Genomic DNA, 22,359 nt, shown 5'->3' with positions numbered 1-22,359 from the left:
TCGGGGGAGTTGAAGGCCAAAATATCTGGGGACCCATGGGTTGCGGATCACTGCTTTAAAGTTAATACTAACCACCATTAAATAATCAGGTTGTTTGAAGAGCAAGTAAATTGAGTCCAGGCTGAGAATGAAGAAAAGGCAGAACTCCTTAATGCTTTCTTTCCCTCGGTCTTCTTACAAAAAGAAAGTCATCTTCTACCTCAGCAAGATGGACTGGATGGGGGATTAGAGGACATCCAAAACAAGTCATCCAGGAATACCTGGCCACTCTAAACGAGTTCAAGTCCCCAGGGCCATATCATCAAGATTGCAGATGACACCGAATTGAGAGGGATAGCCAATACTCCAAAAGACAGGAGCAGAATTCAAAGCGATCCTAACAGATTAGAGAGATGGGCCAAAACTAACCAAATGAAGTTCAACAGTGACAAATGCAAGATACTCCACTTAAGCAGAAAAAAAATGAAATGCAAAGATACAGAATGGGGGACATGTGGCTCGAGTGTGAAAAAGATCTTGGAGTCCTCGTGGACAACAAGTTAAACATGAGCCAACAATATGATGCAGCGGTAAGAAAAGCCAATAGGAGTCTAGTGTTTAGATCCAGGGAAGTCATGCTGCCCCTCTATTCTGCCATGGTTAGACCACACGTATAATATTGTGCCCAATTCTTTTAACTGGGATGATAATGTTTTAATGTGTATCGTGCTGATATTTTAATCGTGTAATGAAGTGGCATTGTGTTGTTATTGTATATTTTTTGTATGTTAACACATGTTGTGAACCGGTAAGGTGAGAGGGTCGGTATATAAAACCTCGAAATAAATAATAATAAATAATTCTGGGCACCACAACTGAAGAGAGATGTTGACAAGCTGGAATGTGTCCAGAGGACTAAAATGATCAAGGGTCTGGAGAACAAGCCCTATGAAGAGCGGCTTAAGGAGCTGGGCATGTTTAGCCTGAAGAAGAGAAGGCTGAGAGGAGACATGATAGCCATGTATAAATATGTGAGAGGAAGTCATAGGGAGGAGGGAGCAAGCTTGTTTTGTGCTGCCTTGGAGACTAGGATGCTATGGAACAATGGCTTCAAACTACAAGAAAGGAAACTCCATCTGAACATTAGGAAGAACTTATTGACTGTGAGAGCCGTTTAGCAGTGGAACTTTCTGCCTTGAGGGTGGTGGAGGCTCCTTCTTTGGAAGCTTTTAAGCAGAGGCTGGATGGTCATCTGTCGGGGATGCTTTGAATGCAATTTTCCTGCTTCTTCGCAGGGGGTTGGACTGGATGGCCCATGAGGTCTCTTCCAACTCTTTGATTCTATTATTCCATGCTCTCCTCAGTATGACACTAACTTTGGCCCACTGACTATCAGGCTTCAGCCTGCTTACTCTCCTCAGGACAACACTGGCTTTGACTTACTAACTCTAACTGAATTTGGCCTACTGACTCTTTCAGATTTTGATTCACACTTTTGTTTCATTATTTTAATTTTTAATATTTCTGGCATTATAGCCCAAACATCCAGAGGACCTCAGTTTGGGAACTGCTGCTTTAAGTTCTTCGAACCCTCTCCTGTTCCTGGGAAAATGCCTTGAAAGCAGCCTCTCCCCATGTCTTCCAGAGGGAGGTTTTGCTAGTTGACTTCCAAAGAGTTAAAGCAAAACATGTGGATTCCTAGAGAGAAAGTGAGTGGCCAATCAGAATCCTCCTGCAGGCCAGGCCCCTCCTCTTCTGGCCATGTGGAACTCTTCCTGGAGGAGGAGGAGGAGTGGCTGGGAGAGCCTTGGGAGAGAGAGAGTGCCTTCCTTCCTTCCTTCCTTCCTTCCTTCCTTCCTTCCTTCCTTCCTTCCTTCCTTCCTTCCTTCCCAGGGGGAGGGGGCCATGGCTCTCCTGCTGCCCAGGTGGGAGCCTGGCTGCCAGGAGAGGCCGCAGGAGGGAAGCCAGCCCGGTGGTGCATCTTCAGGCCCAGCAGAGCCAAGCCAGGACCCTCCGCCTGCCTCTCCTGCTGCTGCTGCTGCTGCTGCTGCTGCTGGGAACGGAGGGCAGTGGTGGGGAGGAGGAGGAAGCCTTCTTGTGGGGGAGGAGGAGGGGGGGCTGCGAAGGGAAGAGCCCCCACCACCTTCAGGGGCAGAGCGCCAGAGCTTCAGGCAGTTCACCTACCAGGAGGCCTTGGGGCCCCGAGAGGCCTGCAGCCGCCTCCACTCTCTCTGCCGCCTGTGGCTGAAGCCCCAGCGACACTCCAAGGCGGAGATGCTGGACCTGGTCATCCTGGAGCAGTTCCTGGCCGTCCTTCCGGCCGAGATGGAGCGCTGGGTCAGGGAATGTGGGGCAGAGACCAGCTCCCAGGCTGTGGCCTTGGCTGAAGGCTTCCTCCTGAGTCGGGACCAAGAGGAGAAAGAGAAGGGACAACAGGTGAGAGAAGGAAGCTCATCCCTGTGCTCCCAAAGAGCCAGGAACGCTTGTCATGAAGGGAGCCAAACTCCAGATCCATCCCTCTTTCCCTTGTTTTCTAATTATTTCTACTTGTGTCCATTTGGTGTTTTTCAGATGTCGGATTTGTGTGCAGAAGTATCTTCCGCCTTGGAAAGGCCTCCCTCCACCTCCAGTCGGATGCCGGATTGTGCAGGACAAAGAGACCCTCCCAGCTCCACAAGTAAAGACCCAGCCACACTTGGGTGGCTCCACTCCACTCCTTTGAAGTCTTTGTGGCTCAGTGAACGTATATATGTATGAAAGGGATCCAGGAGCCTTTGGATACACAGGTTCTCCTTAACAGGAGTAAACAATATAATCAAACAGCTTAAAAAACTAATGCATTTTTGATTGCATCCTTAGAGGAGTGTAGTGCCTAGGGATGAGACCTGCGTTGGATGGTGGCTGGCTTTACATGGCAGCACCGTCAACTCACTGCAAATCGATCTTCAAGTTGTGCTCAAGTAGCTGTATTTGCACATTGTTGTTGTTCATTCGTTCAGTCGTCTCCGACTCTTCGTGACCTGATGGACCAGCCCACGCCAGAGCTCCCTGTTGGCCGTCACCACCCCCAGCCCCTTCAATCAGTTTTCCAAAGCAATTTTAGCCATGTGATTATGTGTGGTGACTTTGAGGCCATAGGCATATACTGGAAGTGTGTTGTGGCTGTTCCTCCTCTCCACTGCTGTCACCTGCTCCCAGTCTGCTCCCATTGCCACAACTGGTAGGCAGCCAGAGAAGAACCCTAGAGTTGGAAGAGACCTCATGGGTCATCCAGTCCAATAAGACAACAGGTCCACTACTACAATAGTAGAAAGATACCAAATGCGGTCATCGCTAATAGTCAACACAGATTTATGAAAAACAAGTCATGCCAGACTAATCTGACCTCTTTATTTTGATAAAGTTGATAAAGGATGACCCAAACAATTACTGTCCAGTCAGCCTCACGTCGATACCAGGCAAGATTCTGGAAAAGATCATTAAGGAAGTGGTCTGCAAACACTTAGAAGCAAATGCGGTCATTGCTAATAGTCAACACGGATTTATGAAAAACAAGTCATGCCAGACTAATCTGATCTCTTTTTTCGATAGTTACAAGCTAAGTAGATGCAGGGAATGCTGTGGATGTAGCGTATCTGGATTTCGTTAAGGCCTTTGACAAGGTCCCCCATGACCTTCTGGCAAACAAACTAGTCAAATGTGGGCTAGACAAAACTACGGTGAGATAACTGGTTAAGCGAACGAACCCAGAGGGTGCTCACCAATGCTTCCTCTTCATCCTGGAAATAAGTGACAAGTGGAGTGCCATCAGGAGGGTTCTGTCCTGGGCCCGGTCCTGTTCAACATCTTTATTAATGACTTAGATGAAGGGCTAGAAGGCATGATCGTCAAGTTTGCAGACGACACCAAATTGGGAGGGAGAGCCAATACTCCAGAAGACAGGAGCAGAATTCAAAACGATCTTAACAGATTAGAGAGATGATGGGCCAAAACTAACAAAATGAAGTTCAACAGTGACAAATGCAAGATACTCCACTTAGGCAGAAAAATGAAATGGAAAGATAAAGAATGGAGGATGCGTGGCTTGAGAACAGTACGTGTGAAAATGATCTTGGAGTCCTTGTGGACAAGGACTAGGATTCGGAACAATGGCTTCAAACTACAAGAAAGGAAATTCCACCTGCACATTAGGAAGAACTTCCTAACTGAGAGAGCTGTTCCGCAGTGGAACTCGCTACCCTGAAGTGTGGTGGTGGCTCCTTTTTTGGAGGCTTTTAAACCGATGCGGGATGGCCATCTGTTGGGGGTGGTTTGAACATGATTTTCCTGCTTCTTGGCAGGGGGTTGGACTAGATGGCCCACGAGGTCTTTTCCAACTCTATGATTCTATTTCTCCCCAATCACTTCATTTAAAAAATGAAGTAAATAAAACAACAGCAGGGCTCTGAGGCTGTTCCTGGCCAAAGGAGACGAAAGTGGTAATCTGTCTGGATATCATGGATCCATACAAGGGGCATCTTAGGGAGCCGGGCATGGTGAGCCTGGAGAAGAACAGGTGAAGCAGGGAATATGTTGAAAGGATGTCATACTGCTATACATATTGCTATGCCCTTCCCATGGTGAGAACCTATTTTTAAGGTACAACTTTCTCTCCTTAATATCCACCAAAAAAGCAGAGGGGAATAAATTCCTCAATGGGGATCAGGGTGTCTAAAAGGGCCGAAGTCTCCAGGCCAGAGGTTGTTGCTGATGTCAGCTGCTCTAAAAGTGGCTTTGGCTAATGAATGAAAGGCCGCAAGGTACCGTTTTCTAGGTATGGCTGTGAAAGCTGCACAGTGGAGAAAACCAAATTGAAATGTGCTGGATGAGAGTTTGGTGGATGCCGTTGGCAAAAAAGGCAAATACACGGTTCCTAGAGAAAAACAAGCTTTACTTCCTCCTAGAAGCCAAGATATCTGAACTGACATTAGTTGTAATGTGGCCATATCATGATTACACAGGGCTGACTAGAAAAGACAGTCTTAGTAAGAAGGCAGCAAGAAAAGAGAGAGATTGAATTACAGGGGAATAGACTCCACCAAGGGAGCCCTGACTGTCCTTAATCTCCAAGACCTGAGCAGATCTGGCTAGGAAATCCCTATTTCATAGAATTTTCATCAGTCAAAGTTGGCCTGAACCACTTACCAACAACAATAACAATGCCTCCAGCTTTACTCAGAACTTGCCTTCCATGATTGAATCATCTATATAAATAAAATGTAATATTTATTTGTGGGATTAACATAACTCAAAAAACACTTCACAAATTGACACCAAATTTAGACAAAAGACACCTCTCAGGCCAACGAGTGACCATCACTCAGAAAAACACTGAAAAACACAACCCCCCCCCCAAAATATATTACAACACATGCGCAAAACCACATATATACATCAACACACATATATACACACAGACTGGGCCACAGCAACGCATGGCAGGGGACAGCTAGTAGAATCGTAAAATAATAGAATCTTAGAGTTGGAAGAGCCCACAAGGGCCATACAGTCTCAACTCCCTGCCAGGCAGAAACACACATTCAAAGCACTCCAAATGGATGGCCATCCAACCTGTTTAAAAACCTCCAGAGAAAGAGACTCCACTGCACTCTCAGGTCACAGCATACTCCATTCTTGAACAGCTCTTACCAGAAATGGAGACCATGGCCAATAAAATGCCCTTCCTTTTCTCTTCCTACAGGAGGTGAATTAGAACCAACACGTACTGGCTTACCTCTTCCTTCTGATGTACGCAGCACATCTTCTTTGACACCAGATCAGGTAAGTGAGAAAATCCCTGGTGGGCCAAGAAGGGCTCAGGCTTTCAGTGTCCTCTTTGCATTGCCATTTCCCCCTCTTTCCACCCAAGATGCCTGCAGAAAAGTCCCTGTATAAAGACTGACATTTAACTTGGCCACCAGAAGCAACTGGTTTCTGCCTGTGGTCAGCATTTCCTGCTTACCGATCATGTTTCTCTGTCCAGGTGACCTTCCAAGAGGTGGCCGTGTCCTTCAGTGAGGAGGAGTGGGCCCTGCTGAATCCGGACCAAAGGGCCTTGCATCAGGAGGTCATGGAGGAAAATCTGGAGATGGTGTCCTCTTTAAGTAAGGCTCCCCCTTGTATAAGTATTAGTAACAACATGACATAGCCGCATAATATCACTTAAGGGGGGGGGGGGGGGGATGAGCCAGGTTTGGCATAGGTTCACAGCAGGATAAGATAACATTAAGTTTATCATTCAACTATAGCATCTCTCTATAGGTCTGACATGATGTGGAGGGAGGCAGAAACACCCAGGTGTCATGTCTGAAATCAACAGTGTTGAAACAAGTGGAAAAGAAACTGGTTGTTTCCATCATTTTGTACAACAGATGTCATTTTTTTCCGTTGTTGTTGTTGTTGTGTACCTTGAAGTCCTTTGCATTTTATGGCAAGCCTTAGATAAATCCATCACAGAGTTTTTTGGTGCTGATATTGTGTGACTCGCCCAAGGTCACTCAGTAGGTTTCCATAACTGAGCAGGGAATCGGATATAGTGTCTAGAGGAGTCATAGTCCAATGTATTTTTTTCCCTTTGTCAGGAGCGACTTGAGAAACTGCAAGTCGCTTCTGGTGTGAGATAATTGGTCGTCTGCAAGGACGTAGCCCAGGGGATGCCCTGATGTTTTGATGTTATACCATCCTTGTGGGAGGCTTCTCTCATGTCCCCCCATGGGGAGCCGGAGCTGACAGAGGGAGCTCATCCGTGCTCTCCCTGGATTCAAACCTGTTTCAGTCTTCAGGGTTTAACCCATTGGGCTCCCAATGTATAAACCACCTCAATGAGAAATCGTCCACTTTCTTTCTAGTGCTCATCTATTAGCTATAATACAACAACAAAACCCCCAAATAATTAGCTATTTAGACTGCAGTCCCTCAAATTTGTCACAAAATATGGGGAGCCGTCCTGTTTCTGGGTCAACAAGAACTGTTAGTTTGTACTCAGTTCTTGTGGGTTTTTTCGGGTTATATGGCCATGTTCTAGAGGCATTTCTCCTGACGTTTCGCCTGCATCTATGGCAAGCATCCTCAGAGGTGAGGTCTGCTGGAACTGGGAAAAAAGAGGTTTATATATCTTATATATGTATATATGTATATGTATGTATGTGTGTGTGTGTGTGTATATATATATATATATACACATACATACATACATACATATATAAAAACATATATATGTGTGTGTGTGTGTGTGTATATACATATATATACATATATAAGATATGTTATATATCTTATATATGTATATATATATGTTTGTAATTTGGGGTATTATTAGAAATACTTTTTTTCAAAAATGCAGAAATAGGCGCTCTCTTATTCACAGTTAGTAACTACCGCATGTGCCCTGTATATTCATATCTGTGGTTTCACCCATCTGAGCCTGGTGGAAAGTGGTATCTTCTATATGATTTCATGATTTGCTAGCCCTGGAAATTAGCATTTAATCTTGCTGAACAGGGTACATCCAGGTCTAATCATTAGAAGTTACAAAAAAATAGGCTGTAAGATGACCGCAGAAGAAAACTCTTGAAGTGAGAGAAGTTCAGCAATGGGATTGATTACCTAAATTGTTGGGGAGCACTTTAATATCTATTAAGATTTCATTTCTCAAATATGTGTTCTCATTCTCTTTGTTGTCAAGCAACACACAGAGAAGGAGAATCATCTCAATACCGGGACTGTGGAGAGAATCAGGAGCTGTGTCTCTCTCGTCGGCAAGCAACCTCCAGTAAGAGGAAACCCTTCAAGTACTTGAAGCGAGGAAAATGTTTCCGTCAGAAGAAAAGCATTGCTAAGAATCAAGCAACTCACACCAGAGAGAAAAAGTTCAAATGCTTGGAGTGTGGGAAGTCTTTTATTCGGAAGGGACCTCTCATTTCTCATCAAACAATTCACTCAGGGGAGAAACCCTTTAAATGCTTGGAGTGTGGAAAGAGTTTCACTCATAAGAGAAGCCTCACCCGTCATCAAGCAATCCATTCTGGAAAGAAGCCATTTAAATGTTTGGAATGTGGAAAGGGCTTCCTTCAGAAGAGTCACCTGACTTATCATCAAGCAATTCATACTGGGGAGAAGCCATTTAAATGCTTGGAATGTGGAAAGGGCTTCCTTCAGAAGAGAGGCCTTACCAATCATCAAGCAATTCATACTGGGGAGAAACCATTTAAATGCTTGGAATGTGGAAAGGGCTTCCTTCAGAAGACAGGCCTTACCAATCATCAAGCAATTCATACTGGGGAGAAGCCATTTAAATGCTTGGAATGTGGAAAGGGCTTCATTCGGAAGACAGGCCTTACCAATCATCAAGCTACTCATACTGGGAAGAAGCCCTTTAAATGCTTCCAATGTGGGAAGTCTTTTACTCATAAGAGAAGCCTCACTTATCATCAAGCTACTCGTACTGGGAAGAAGCCATTTAAATGCTTCCAGTGTGGAAAGTCTTTCATTCTGAAGGCACATCTCACTTCTCATCTAAGAATTCACTCAGGGGAGAAACCCTTTCAATGCTTGGAGTGTGGAAAGAGTTTCACTATGAAGACAAGTCTCACTTATCATCAAGCTACTCATACTGGGGAGAAGCCATTTAAATGCTTGGAGTGTGGGAAGTCTTTTTTTCTGAAGGCACATCTTACTTCTCATCAAAGAATTCACTCAGGGGAGAAACCCTTTAAATGCTTGGAGTGTGGAAAGAGTTTCACTATGAAGACAAGCCTCACTTATCATCAAGCTACTCATACTGGGGAGAAGCCTTTTAAATGCTTGGAGTGTGGGAAGTCGTTTATTCTGAAGGCACATCTCACTTCTCATCAAAAAACTCACTCAGTGGAGAAACCCTTTAAATGTTTGGAATGTGGAAAGAGTTTCACTCTGAAAACAAGTCTTACCAATCATCAAGCTTCTCATACTGGGGAGAAGCCATTTAAATGCTTGGAGTGTGGGAAAGCCTTCATTCAGGAGACAAGCCTTGCCAATCATCAAGTTACTCATACTGGGGAGAAGCCATTTAAATGCTTGGAGTGCGGAAAGAGTTTCACTCAGAAGACAAGCCTCAACTGTCATCAAATTACTCATACTAGGGAGAAGCCATTTCAATGCTTAGAGTGTGGGAAGTCTTTTAATCTGAAGGGAAACCTCACAGTTCATCAAATAATTCATTCTGGGGAGAAGCCATTTAAATGCTTGGAGTGTGGAAAGAGTTTCACTCAGAAGATAGGCCTCACTTATCATCAAGCTACTCATACTGGGGAGAAGCCATTTAAATGCTTGGAGTGTGGGAAGGGCTTCATTCAGAAGGCACATCTGACTTATCATAAAGCTACTCATACTGGGGAGAAGCCATTCAAATGCTTGGAGTGTGGGAAAGGTTACACTCTGAAGACAAGCCTCAGCTATCATCAAGCTACTCATACTAGGCATAAGCCATTTAAATGCTTGGAGTGTGGGAAGGGCTTTACACAGAAGGCAAAGTTCACAGAACATCAAAGAATCCACACTGAGGAAAAACCATTTCAGTGCTTGGAGTGTGGAAGTAGTTTCAAACGGAAGAGAAGCCTACAGCGTCATCAAATGAAACACACGGGGGAAAGAACCCTTTCAATGCCAGGAGTGTGAAAAGAGCTTTTGTGAGAAGAGACATCTTCCTTTTCCCTCATCCAAACCATGAGGAGACTGAACTTCTGTAATAGAAAGAGATGACTTTTAAATAGTATTTCTTTGTTGTTGTTTTCTTCAGGAATGACTGGAATTTTTTTAAAAATCTTTCTTTATGAAGAAGCTGGCTTCTTTTGATGAAATATCAAAACAAGAGTGCCTGAAAATAAGAGAGAAGACAAAAGGAGGTTTTAAGCTAGACAAGATTCATGGTCAGGAATGCGAAGCATACAATGTTGGGACTCCACTTTTTCTCTCCACTAAGGAGACTCAAAGCAGCTGTTCTCTTTGCTCTTCTTTGATGAGCATAGAAAGATGTCTGGTGTGGGTTAGATGGATAGCTAGGCCCTGTTCACTTTCCTATCTAGTGATGTTCTTTGGGCAAAGTCTTCTATAACTTGTTAAGCTTGACCCTGTTCCTGAATTACGTAACCTCAGTCACTCTATTACAGCCACCAGAAGCTTCTGATTTGCTGAACTGCTGCTACAGCTGTTGCTGCTGATTTACCTTTTTGAAATGCTGTCTCCTTTTTGAAAATTTAGAAATATTTAAGTGGGTTAAATATATACCTCAAACAAATCATATATTTAGGTTTTAATAAAACATTTTCAGTCAGCGTTTTTTGGGTGGAAGAATATGATGCAGAAATAACTAATTTATCTTTAAGGAGATATAATGCAAATATGTTTGAACGGTTTTAGTTGTTAAGCTTTTAATACTGTTTCCATTTAATTCTGTTTCCGAATTTGTATCTATGTATATTTTAAATGGTGTGCTTGCACTTTTATGTTAAGCTGCTTCTGAGTCCCCTTCAGGGGTGATAAAGCAGGGTATCAATAATAATAATAATAATAATAATAATAATAATAATAATAATGCAATGCCTAAAGACCTTGGCCTACACGTAAACACAATTGGCACGGAAAAAATTACCACCTGTCAGCTGCAAAAGGCCGCCCTACTGGGATCTGCATGCATTATTTGCCAATACATCACATAGTCCTAGATACTTGGAAAGTGTTCGACATGTGATCCAATGCAACAACCAGCATAGTGATCTTGTTTGCTGTGTAGTAATCTTGTTGTGTTTCAAATAATAATAATAAATAAATAGTGTGTTGAGGTATTCCTTACTGATTCCTCCATTCTATTTTTTCTTTTTCCCCCTATCTGTCTTTATAGACTACACACGCCCTATTCTAACACAAACAGTATACATACATGTGAAGAGAGGATCTTTGAGTATTCCACCGGATCCTTCGTCAATAGCCTTTAAAAGAGTGGTTCTCAACCTGTGGGTTCCCAGGAGTTTTGGCTTAGATGTTCCAGAAATCCCAGCCAATTTACCAGCAGTTAGGAGTTAGATGAGTTGAAGGCCAAAATATTTGGGGATCCTCAGGTTGCAAACCACTGCCTTAAAGTTAATCACCATTAAATAATCCGGTTGCTTGAAGAGCAAGTAAATTGAGTCCATGCTGAGAATGAAGAAAAGTAATAGAAAACAGAGGAGAATTATGAATAGCTAACATAGGCTTAGCTGAACTCATGCTATACTTTAGGACAGTCTAATATGACAGTTTCTATCTGCCCATCTCTTCCGAATTTGACATCTTCAGTCTTTGCAACCTAAGGTTGTTCAAAAACAAACTCGTCCGCTTAGACTACGGCTGTGGTTCTACACAGGAGCCTCCCAGATGTCACCGTGGTTCCTGCGTGAAGCTTTCTTTATGTAATTAATCCTGAAAAATTATGGTATGTTTAGAGAAAGTCCACCACAATGGTCAATTCTAGCAGCCAAACTCGATCATAAACAAATACATATTAGCTTTACATGAAGCAGCCTTCATACTGGAGCTGCCTCACAAGGCTTCTCGTACACAGAAATTTTTACCTCACTCTGATTGGGGAGTTTCCTCACTGAGGCAAACAAACACTAACAGGCTTCGGCCTACGTGCTCTCCTTAGGACGACACTAGCTTTGGCACACTGACTAACAGGCTTTAACCTGCCCATTCTCCTCAGGATGACACTAGCTTAGGCCCACGGACTCTAACAGGCTTTGGCCCGCTCACTCTCAGGACGACACTAGCTTTGGCCCACGGACTCTTAACAGGCTTTGGCCCGCTCACTCTCAGGACGACTCTAGCTTTGGCCTACGGACTCTTAACAGGCTTTGGCCTACTCACTCTCTTCAGGATGACACTAGCTTTGGCCCACTGACTCTAACAGGCTTCAGCCTGCACACTCTCCTCAGGACGACACTAGCTTTGGCCTACTGAGTCTAACAGACTTTGGCCTACTAACTCTCCTCAGGACGACACTAGCTTTGGCCCACAGACTCTAACAGACTTCGGCCTGCTCACTCTCAGGACGACTCTAGCTTTGGCCTACGGACTCTTAACAGGCTTTGCCCTACTCACTCTCTTCAGGATGACACTAGCTTTGGCCCACTGACTCTAACAGGCTTCGGCCTGCTCACTCTCTTCAGGACGACATTAACTTTGGCCCACTGACTCTAACAGGCTTTGGCCTACTCGCTCTCCTCAGGACGACACTAACTTTGGCCAACTGACTCTAACAGGTTTACCCTACTCGCTCTCCTCAGGACGACATTAACTTTGGCCCACTGACTAACAGGCTTTGGCCTGCTCGCTCTCCTCAGAACAACACTAGCTTTGGCCCATTAACTATTTTATCAAGCTTCAGCTATGCAAGCACAACCAGAGCTACTCCTTCTTAGCTTCCAAGAACAGAAAGTGTCCTGGTGCCTTTAAGACAATGTCCCAATTTTTAGACTTCCAGATGTTTTGGACTTCATCTTCCAGAAGCCTCATCTTCGTTGGCCAAGGATTGCGGATTGTGGTGATTAAAGTCCAAATATTCAGAGGACCTCAGTTTGGGAAATGCTGCTTTCAGTTCTTCGAACCCTCTCCTGTTCCTGGGGAAATCCCTTGAAAGCAGCCTCTCCCCATGTCTTCCAGAGGAAGGTTTTGCTAGTTGACTTCCAAAGAGTTAAAGCTAAACATGTGGATTCCTAGAGAGTAAGTGAGTGGCCAATCAGAATCCTCCTGCAGGCCAGGCCCCTCCTCTTCTGGCCATGTGGAACTCTTCCTGGAGGAGGAGGAGGAGTGGCTGGGAGAGCCTTGGGAGAGAGAGAGTGCCTTCCTTCCTTCCTTCCTTCCTTCCTTCCTTCCTTCCTTCCTTCCTTCCTTCCCAGAGGGGGCCATGGCTCTCCTGCTGCCCAGGTTGGAGCCTGGCTGTCAGGAGAGGCCGCAGGAGGGAAGCCAGCCCGGTGGTGCATCTTCAGGCCCAGCAGAGCCAAGCCAGGACCCTCCGCCTGCCTCTCCTGCTGCTGCTGCTGCTGGGAACGGAGGGCAGTGGTGGGGAGGAGGAGGAAGCCTTCTTGTGGGGGAGGAGGAGGGGGGGCTGCGAAGGGAAGAGCCCCCACCACCTTCAGGGGCAGAGCGCCAGAGCTTCAGGCAGTTCACCTACCAGGAGGCCTTGGGGCCCCGAGAGGCCTGCAGCCGCCTCCACTCTCTCTGCCGCCTGTGGCTGAAGCCCCAGCGACACTCCAAGGCGGAGATGCTGGACCTGGTCATCCTGGAGCAGTTCCTGGCCGTCCTTCCGGCCGAGATGGAGCGCTGGGTCAGGGAATGTGGGGCAGAGACCAGCTCCCAGGCCGTGGCCCTGGCTGAAGGCTTCCTCCTGAGTCAGGACCAAGAGGAGAAGGAGAAGGAACAACAGGTGAGAGAGAGAGAGAAGCTCATCCCCACGCTTCCAAAGAGCCAGGAACGCTTGTCATGAAGGGAGCCAAACTCCAGATCCCTCCCTCCCCTCTTTCCCTTATTTTCTGATCATTTGTTTATGTATGTGTCTCTTTGGTGTTTTTTCAGGCGGCGGACTTGTGTGCAGAAGTGTCTTCTGCCTGGGAAAGGCCTCCCTCCACCTCCAGCCGGATGCCGGATTGTGCAGGACAAAGGGACCCTCCCAGCTCCACAAGTAAAGACCCAGCCACACTTGGGTGGCTTGACCTCACTCCTTTTGAAGATGTTCGGGTGCAAACTTAAAACTTTCTTATTTCTCCCCAATCACAACAGGGATCTGTGGCTGAGCCTGGCCAAAGGAGACCAGTGTTCATCGGTCTGGATATCATGAATTCCTTAGGGAGCTGTGTATGGTCAGCCTGGAGGGGAATATGTTGAAAGGATGTCATATTGCTATACACACCGCTGTGCTATTCTCATAATGAGAACCTATTTTTAGTGCCACATGGGAGAGAAAACATTGTCTGTTAGTATTTGAAACAATATCCGCAATATCCCACCAAACAATGCCGGGGGGGTGGGGGGGGAGTGTTAGAAAATAAATTACTCAAGGAGCCCAATGGGGATCAGGGTGCATAAAAGGGCTAAAGTCTCAAGGCCAGAGGTTGTTGCTGTTGTCAGCTGCTCTCTAAAGTGGCCTTGACTAATGTATTAAAGCCCACATGGTATCATTATCTATGTATGGCTGTGAAAGCTGCACAGTGAAGAACGCTGAATTGAAATGTGAGGGAGTCGAGTTTTGTTGATACCATCAGTTTAAAAAGGCAAAAAATCAATCTTTATTTCCTACTAGAAGCCAAAATGACTGAACTGACTAGTTGTAATGTGGCCATATTACGATTACACAGGGCTTGCTAGAAAAGACAGTAAGTCTTAGTAAGAGAGAAGGCAGCAGGAAAAGAGGGAGATTGAATTGCAAGGGGATGGACTCCACCAAGAGAGACGTGGCTTTCCTGAGTCTCCAAGACCTGAGCAGACCTGGCTTGGAGGTCCCTCAATCATAGCATCTCCATCAGTCAAAGTTGGCCTGAAGGCACTTGTCAACAACAACAATACCTTCTCATCCCCAAAATTGCTCAGATCTTGCCTTTCAGGATTGAATCATAGAATCATAAAATAATAGGGCCATCCAGTCCCAGCTCCCTGCCATGCAGAAATCATAGAATCAAAGAGTTGGAAGAGACCTCATGAGTAAGTCAAAGCCAGTGTTGTCCTGAGGAGAGTGAGCAGGCTGAAGCCTGATAGAGTCAGTGGGCCAAAGCTAGTGTCATCCTGAGGAGAGCATGGAATCATAGAATCCTAGAGTTGGAAGAGACCTCATGGGCCATCCAGTCCAACCCCCTGCCAAGAGCAGGAATATTGCATTCAAATCACCCACAACAGATGGCCATCCAGCCTCTGTTTAAAAGCTTCCAAAGAAGGAGCCTCCACCACACTCCGGGGCAGAGAGTTCCACTGCTGAACGGCTCTCGCAGTCAGGAAGCTCTTCCTCATGTTCAGATGGAATCTCCTTTCTTATAGTTTGAAGCCATTGTTTCGAGTCCTAGTCTCCATGGAAGCAGTAAACAAGCTTGCTCCCTCCTCCCTGTGGCTTCCTCTCACATATTTATGCATGGCTATCATATCTCCTCTCAGCCTTCTCTTCTTCAGGCTAAACATGCCCAGCTCCTTAAGCTGCTCCTCATAGGGCTTGTTCTCCAGACCCTTGATCATTTGAGTCGCCCTGCTCTGGACACATTCCAGCTTGTCAGTATCTCTCTTAAAATACACACTGAAAGTACTCCTAATGGATGGCCATCCAACCTGTTTAAAAACCTCCAGAGAAAGTGACTCCATCACACTCTCAACTCACAACATACTCTATTATTGGACAGCTCTTACCATTAGGAAAATGGGACCATCTTGCCTCCAGTGTCATCAGTTGGGACCCCTCCCCCCCGGCACCAACCGCTGCTCTGAGATCAGAATGAATGGAGGGGCCATGAAGACAGTTCCATCTTGTCTCCTGAACTGTCCTTATAATATAATATAATAATATAATATATATAATATAAATTGTATATACATATAATATTGATCATATTGCAATGTAATACAATATACTAATAATAATATGATATAATTATATAGTTTATATAGTTTATATTAAATGTAATATTACTAATAATATTACAGTATAATGTTATAGTACAATGTAATATATAATATTAATATCGTGCTATGATAATAATGTAATATATTATATTTACTTTTTACTTGTAAGCCACTCTGAGTCCCCTTCGGGGTGAGAAGGTCGGCATATAAATGTCGTAAATAAATAAATACCACCAGAAATGGAGACCATGGCCAATAAAATACCCTTGCCTTTTCTCTTCCTACAGGAGGTGAATCAAAACCAACACATACTGGCTTACCTCTTCCTTTTGATGTACGCAGCACACCTTCTGTGACACCAGATCAGGTAGGTGAGAAAATCCCTAATGGGCCAAGAAGGGCTCAGGCATCCTGTGTCCTCTCTCATTGCTATTTCCCCCTCTTTCCACCCAAGATGCCTACATCAAAGTCCCTGTGTCAAGATGGACATCTATATCTGCCATCAGAAGCAACAGGTTTTCTGGCTGGGGTCAGTGTGTCCTGCTTACCAATCATGTTTCTCTGTCCAGGTGACCTTCCAAGAGGTGGCCGTGTCTTTCAGTGAGGAGGAGTGGGCCCTACTGAATCCAGACCAAAGGGCCTTGCATCAGGAGGTCATGAAGGAAAACCTGGAGACTGTGTCCTCTTTAAGTAAGGCCCCCTCTTTTATGAGTAAGTATTAGTCAAAACATGACATAGCCACATAATGTCAATTAAAAGCTAAGATAAGGGTAAGATCACATTAAGTTTACCATTCCACTATAGCATCTCTATAGGTCCAACTCCCATGTGTCGTTTTCAAAATCAACAGTGTTGAAACAGGTTGAAAAGAAACTGCTTGTTTCCATTATTTTTTACAGCATATGTCATTATTTCCATTGTTCTTGTTGTCATTCATTTCCATTTTATGCCAAGCCTTTGATAAACCCATCACAGGGTTTTCTGGGGCCGATATTGTGTGACTCTCCCAAGGTCACCCAATAGGTTTCCATGACTGAGCAGGGAATCAAATATTTTTGGAAATCATAGCCTTTTGAAAGGCCAAACCTTTTGGAAATTAGGAACTTTTTGAGACCTTTTGTAAAACCAGAGTCTCCATAGCCATTTGGAAGTGTGACCCTTTTTTGAGATTAACTGGCATTTACACTATTTGGAGTCGTCATAAAGTATGATCTTCCTGAGAAGAGTTAAAAACTCACTTGAGTCAATCTTCTCTTAGTGGTAAATATCCACTAGTATTCGTGCAAGGCAATTTAGTTTTCTCAGTTGTATTATCCCTGGTGATCCCTTTGAGTTGTTGTTGTTGTTCATTCGTTCAGTCGTCTCCGACTCTTCGTGACCTCATGGACCAGCCCACGCCAGAGCTCCCTGTCGGAGTTGTTAGGAACAAAGATATGCCAATGCATAAAATATATATCAGATCTTCAGAAGTCTTACTTTAGTTGCCCAAAAGCATCTACTCTCCCCTAAAATATATGGCTTTTAAATCATGCTCTCAAGAGACCAAAAATAAATAGTCGTTGTTAAAAGTTAGCATAGTTGATTTACTTAGAACTTCGTGTATTCAGCATGCAGGTACATTGCTTATTGGCTCAAAGTTTAAACCATCTGTCCTTTAAGCATTCATTCTGCTTAAAGGAGAGATGGAAACCCTTGAAGTGAGAGAAGTTCAGTAATGGGATTGATTGCTTAAATTGTCGGTGAGGACTTTAACTACACCTATTAAGATTTTGATTTTTCAATATGTGTTCTCATTATCTTTGTTGTCAAGCAACTCACAGAGAAGGTGAATCATTTCAGTACCGGGACTGTGAAGAGAATCGGGAACTGTGCCTCTCTTGTCAGCAAGCAACGTCCACTAAGAGGAAGCCCTTCAAGTGCTTGGAATGTGGAAAATGTTTCTGTCTGAAGAAAAGTATTGCTTATCATCAAGCAATTCACACCAGAGAGAAAAAATTCAAAAGCTTGGAGTGTGGAAAGTCTTTTATTCAGAGGCGAAATCTCATTTCTAATCAAACAATTCCCTCGAGGGAGAAACCCTTTATTTGCTTGGAGTGTGGAAAGAATTTCACTCATAAGTTAAGCCTCACCTATCATCAAGCAATCCATTCTGGGCAGAAGCCATTTAAATGCTTGGAGTGTGGGAAGGGCTTCATTCAGAAGACGAAACTCACCTATCATCAAGCTATTCATACTGGGCAGAAGCCATTTAAATGCTTTGTTTGTGGGAAGTCATTTACCCAGAAGATAAGCCTCACCTATCATCAAGCTGCACATACTGGGGAGAAGCCATTTAAATGCTTGGATTGTGGAAAATGTTTCACTCATAAGACAAGCCTCACTTATCATCAAGCCGTCCATTCTGGGCAGAAGCCATTTAAATGCTCAGAGTGTGGGAAGGGCTTCATTCAGAAGACAAGACTCACCTATCATCAAGCTATTCATACTGGGCAGAAGCCATTTAAATGCTTGGAGTGTGGGAAGGGCTTCGTTCAGAAGAAACGTTTTACTTATCATCAAGCTACTCATACTGGGGAGAAGCCATTTAAATGCTTGGAATGTGGAAAGAGTTTCACTCAGAAGACAAGCCTCACCTGTCATCAAGCTACTCATACTGGTCAGAAGCCATTTAAATGCTTGGAGTGTGGAAAGAGTTTCACTCTGAAGACAAGCCTCGCCTGTCATCAAGCTACTCATATTGGGGAAAAGCCATTTAAATGCTTGGAGTGTGGGAAGGGCTTCATTCAGAAGACCCATCTCACTACTCATCAAACAATTCACTCGGGGGATAAACCCTTTAAATGCTTGGAGTGTGGAAAGAGTTTCACTCACAAGATAAGCCTCACCCATCATCAAGCTACCCATACTGGGGAGAAGCCATTTAAATGCTTGGAGTGTGGAAAGAGTTTCACTCAGAAGACAAGTCTCACCCGACATCAAACTATTCATATTGGGGAGAAGCCATTTAAATGCTTGAAGTGTGAGAAGTCTTTTACTCAGAAGATAGGCCTCACCTATCATCAAGCTACTCATACTGGGGAGAAGCCATTTAAATGCTTGGAGTGTGGGAAGGGCTTCATTCAGAAGACCCATCTTACTACACATCAAACAATTCACTCGGGGGAGAAACCGTTTAAATGCTTGGAGTGCGGAAAGAGTTTCACTCACAAGATAAGCCTCACCCATCATCAGGCTACTCATACTGAGGAGAAACCATTTAAATGCTTGGAGTGTGGAAAATGTTTCACCCGTAAGTTAAGCCTCACTTCTCATCAAACAATTCACTCGGGAAAGAAGCCATTTAAATGCTTGGAGTGTGGGAAGGGCTTCACTCTGAAGACAAGCCTCACCCGACATCAAGCTATTCATATTGGGGAGAAGCCATTTAAATGCTTGGAGTGTGGGAAGTCATATATTCTGAAGGAACAGCTCACTTCTCATCAAAGAATTCACTCGGGAGAGAAACCATTTAAATGCTTGGAGTGTGGGAAAGACTTCACTCTGAAGACAAGCCTCACCCGACATCAAGCTATTCATATTGGGGAGAAGCCATTTAAATGCTCTGAGTGTGGAAAGAGTTTCACTCAGAAGACATCCCTCACCCGTCATCAAGCTGCACATACTGGGGAGAAGTGATTCCAATGCTTGGAATGTAGGAAGGGCTTCATTCAGAAGACACTCCTGAATTATCATCGAGCTACTCATACTAGGGAGAGGCAATTTAAATGTTTGGAGTGTGGGAAGAGCTTCACACAGAAGGCAAGGCTAACAGAATACCAAAGAATCCACTCTGGGTAAAAACCCTTTAAATGCTGGAGTGCAAAAGCTCTTTTACAGAAAAAAGTTACCTCATTGCTCATCAGGCAACACACTCTGGTGGGAAACCATTTAAGTGCTTGGAGTGCGGAAGAAGTTTCAAACTGAAGAGATCCCTCTATCTTCATCAAGCGAAACACATGAGGGAAAGAACCCTTTAAATGCCCGGAGAACACCTCCCTCCTTTTCCCTCATCCAAACCATGTGGAGACTGAATTTCTGTAATAGAGAGAGAAGACTTTAAAATAGTATATATCTGTTGTGGTTTTTTTGAGGAATGACTGGAGCCTTTAAAAAACTTTCTTTCTGAACTGTTTATGTAATGTAAATGACACGTAGTTCACATTTTAGCAGTCCACACACTGCCAGGCGTGGAAAAAATGCCACGCAGATGCTTAATAAAAAAAGTAGTTTACTCTTTGTAATGCAGAGCAACATATATGCAATCATGTGAACAGTTGCATTGACTCACACAATATCCCTTGAGAGAGATATAAATCGTCTTTCATTGTCCACGTGGAAAATCTACCTTCTAGCAGCTCATGAAGCAAAAACTGTCTCTCTGTCTGAAATCACCTGCACTGCTGAAGCAAAAAAATGTAACTGTTGCCAAAACTCCCAGGCTCAGCTAGCTCCCTGGGCATGGCCCAACCAGTTAGTTTTGTGCTTTGCATTTTACACTTAACACACTCACCAACTGATTCCTTACATGCTCCAACAGAACATTCTCCTCAGGACGACACTAGCTCTGGCCTACTGACACAAACAAGCTTCGGCCTAATCACTCTCCTCAGGACAACACTAACTTTGGCCTACTGACTCTCAGGCTTCGGCTGCTCACTCTCCTCAGGACAACATTAGCTTTGGCCCACTGACTCCATTTGACTTCAGCCTGCTCACTCCTCAGGATGACACTAGCTTTGGCCCACTAACTCTAACAGGCTTTGGCACACTAACTTTTTCGGTGTATGATTCACAGTTTTGTAATCAAAAACACCCAGCAAATTTTTAATATTTCTGATATTAAATTCCAAAAATCCAAAGGACCTGAGTTTGGGAACTGCTGCTTTGAATTATTTCAACCCTCTCTTGTTCCTGGGAAAATGCCTTGAAAGCAGCATCACTCAGGCTTCGGCCTACATATTCTCCTCAGGATGACATTAGCTTTGGCCCACTGACTCTAACAGACTTTGACCTGTTCACTCTCAGGACAACAGTAGCTTTGGCCCACTGATTATAACAGGCTTCAGCCTATCCACCCTCTTCAGGATGACACTAGCTTTGGCTCACTGACTCTAACAAGTGTTCTCACTCTCCTCAGGACGATACTACCTTTGACCCACTGACTCAATTTGACTTTGGCCTGCTCACTCCTCAGGATGACACTAGCTTTGCCCCACTGACTCAATTTGACTTTGGCCTGCTCACTCCTCAGGATGACAGTAGCTTTGGCCCACTGACTGTAACAGGCTTCAGCCTACATACTCTCCTCAGGACAACACTAGCTTTGGCCCACTGACTCTAACAAGCGTGCTCACTCTCCTCAGGACGATACTAGCTTTGACCCACTGACTCAATTTGACATCAGCCTGCTCACTCCTCAGGATGACACTAGCTTTGGCCCACTGAACAGGCTTCAGCCTACGTACTCTCCTCAGGATGACATTAGCTTTGGCCCACTGACTCTAACAGGCTTTGGCCTGCTCACTCTCCACATGATGACACTAGCTTTGGCCCATTGACAGTAACAGACTTTGGCCTGTTCACTCTCCTCAGGACAACACTAGCTTTGGCCCACTAACTCTAACAGACTTCAGCCTATGTACTCTCCTCAGGACGACATTAGGTTCGTCCCATTGACTCTAACAGGTTTTGGCATAGGTACTCTCCTCAGAACGACATTAGGTTTGGCCCACTGACTCTAACAGGCTTCGGCCTGCTCACTCTCCACATGATGACATTAGCTTTGGCCCACTGACTCTAACAGGCTTTGGCCTGCTCACTCTCCACATGATGACACTAGCTTTGGCCCATTGACAGTAACAGACTTCGGCCTGTTTACTCTCCTCAGGACAACACTAGCTTTGGCCTACTAACTCTAACACACTTCAGCCTACGTACTCTCCTCAGGACGACATTAGCTTCGGCCCATTGACTCTAACAGGCTTCGGCCTACGTATACTCAGGATGACACTAGCTTTGGCCCACTGACTCTTAACAGGCTTCGACCTGCTCACTCTTCTCAGAACGACGCTAGCTTTGGCCCACTGATTCTTTTAACAGGCTTCGGCCTGCTCACTCTTTCAATCCTTGACTCACACTTTTGTAATAAAAAATACCCAGTTAATTTTAACCTTTCTGATAGTAATGTGGTCACTGCTCTTTACATTTCACGAATGGCTGCCTGAAGACAAGAGAGCCTTGTGGAAGGAGATTCCCTTTGACCTGGAAAGACCCCTCACAGTTATCTATGACTGAAGTCCTTACGTGGTTTTGTGGGAAGTTCAGTACAGACCCAACATGAAAATTCAGCAAACGCCATGTTCAGCAAAGTATCAGAGGGATTCTCTCACCATTGCAAAAGTTTCTGTATACTATGCAACTGTGGACAAGAAGTCTACATAGGGACCTGTGCTGACCCACCCAGACACTATAAGGTTAAAACTAAGATGTGCTTCTCTCTTTATCTGGGTGAACTGTGGGTGCCTTTCTTAGAAGCTCAAGATTCTCAGCAACTGAGGCTGGTCCAGATTTGAACATCAACAGAACATTTATTTTTCAAAGTCCTTGACAGACTTGGCACAGCTTGATGAAATTACAAACACAAACAGTCAATTTGGGAAACCATATAGATGTTCTTTCTTTCCTTTTTCC

General features: G+C 44.5%; 2 pseudogenes; both read left to right on the top strand.

The window, feature by feature from the left end:
• Positions 1–22,359, top strand: part of LOC132765976 (zinc finger protein 585A-like) — a 55,442-nt pseudogene that overhangs the window by 22,482 nt on the left and 10,601 nt on the right.
• On the top strand, positions 1,590–20,545 carry LOC132765988 (zinc finger protein 208-like; annotated as a pseudogene).

This window comes from Anolis sagrei, chromosome 2 (genome assembly GCF_037176765.1).
Source record: "Anolis sagrei isolate rAnoSag1 chromosome 2, rAnoSag1.mat, whole genome shotgun sequence".
NCBI classification, from domain to species: domain Eukaryota; kingdom Metazoa; phylum Chordata; class Lepidosauria; order Squamata; family Dactyloidae; genus Anolis; species Anolis sagrei.
Note: the sequence above shows the minus strand (reverse complement) of the source record. Positions and strands in the feature narration are given on the sequence as shown.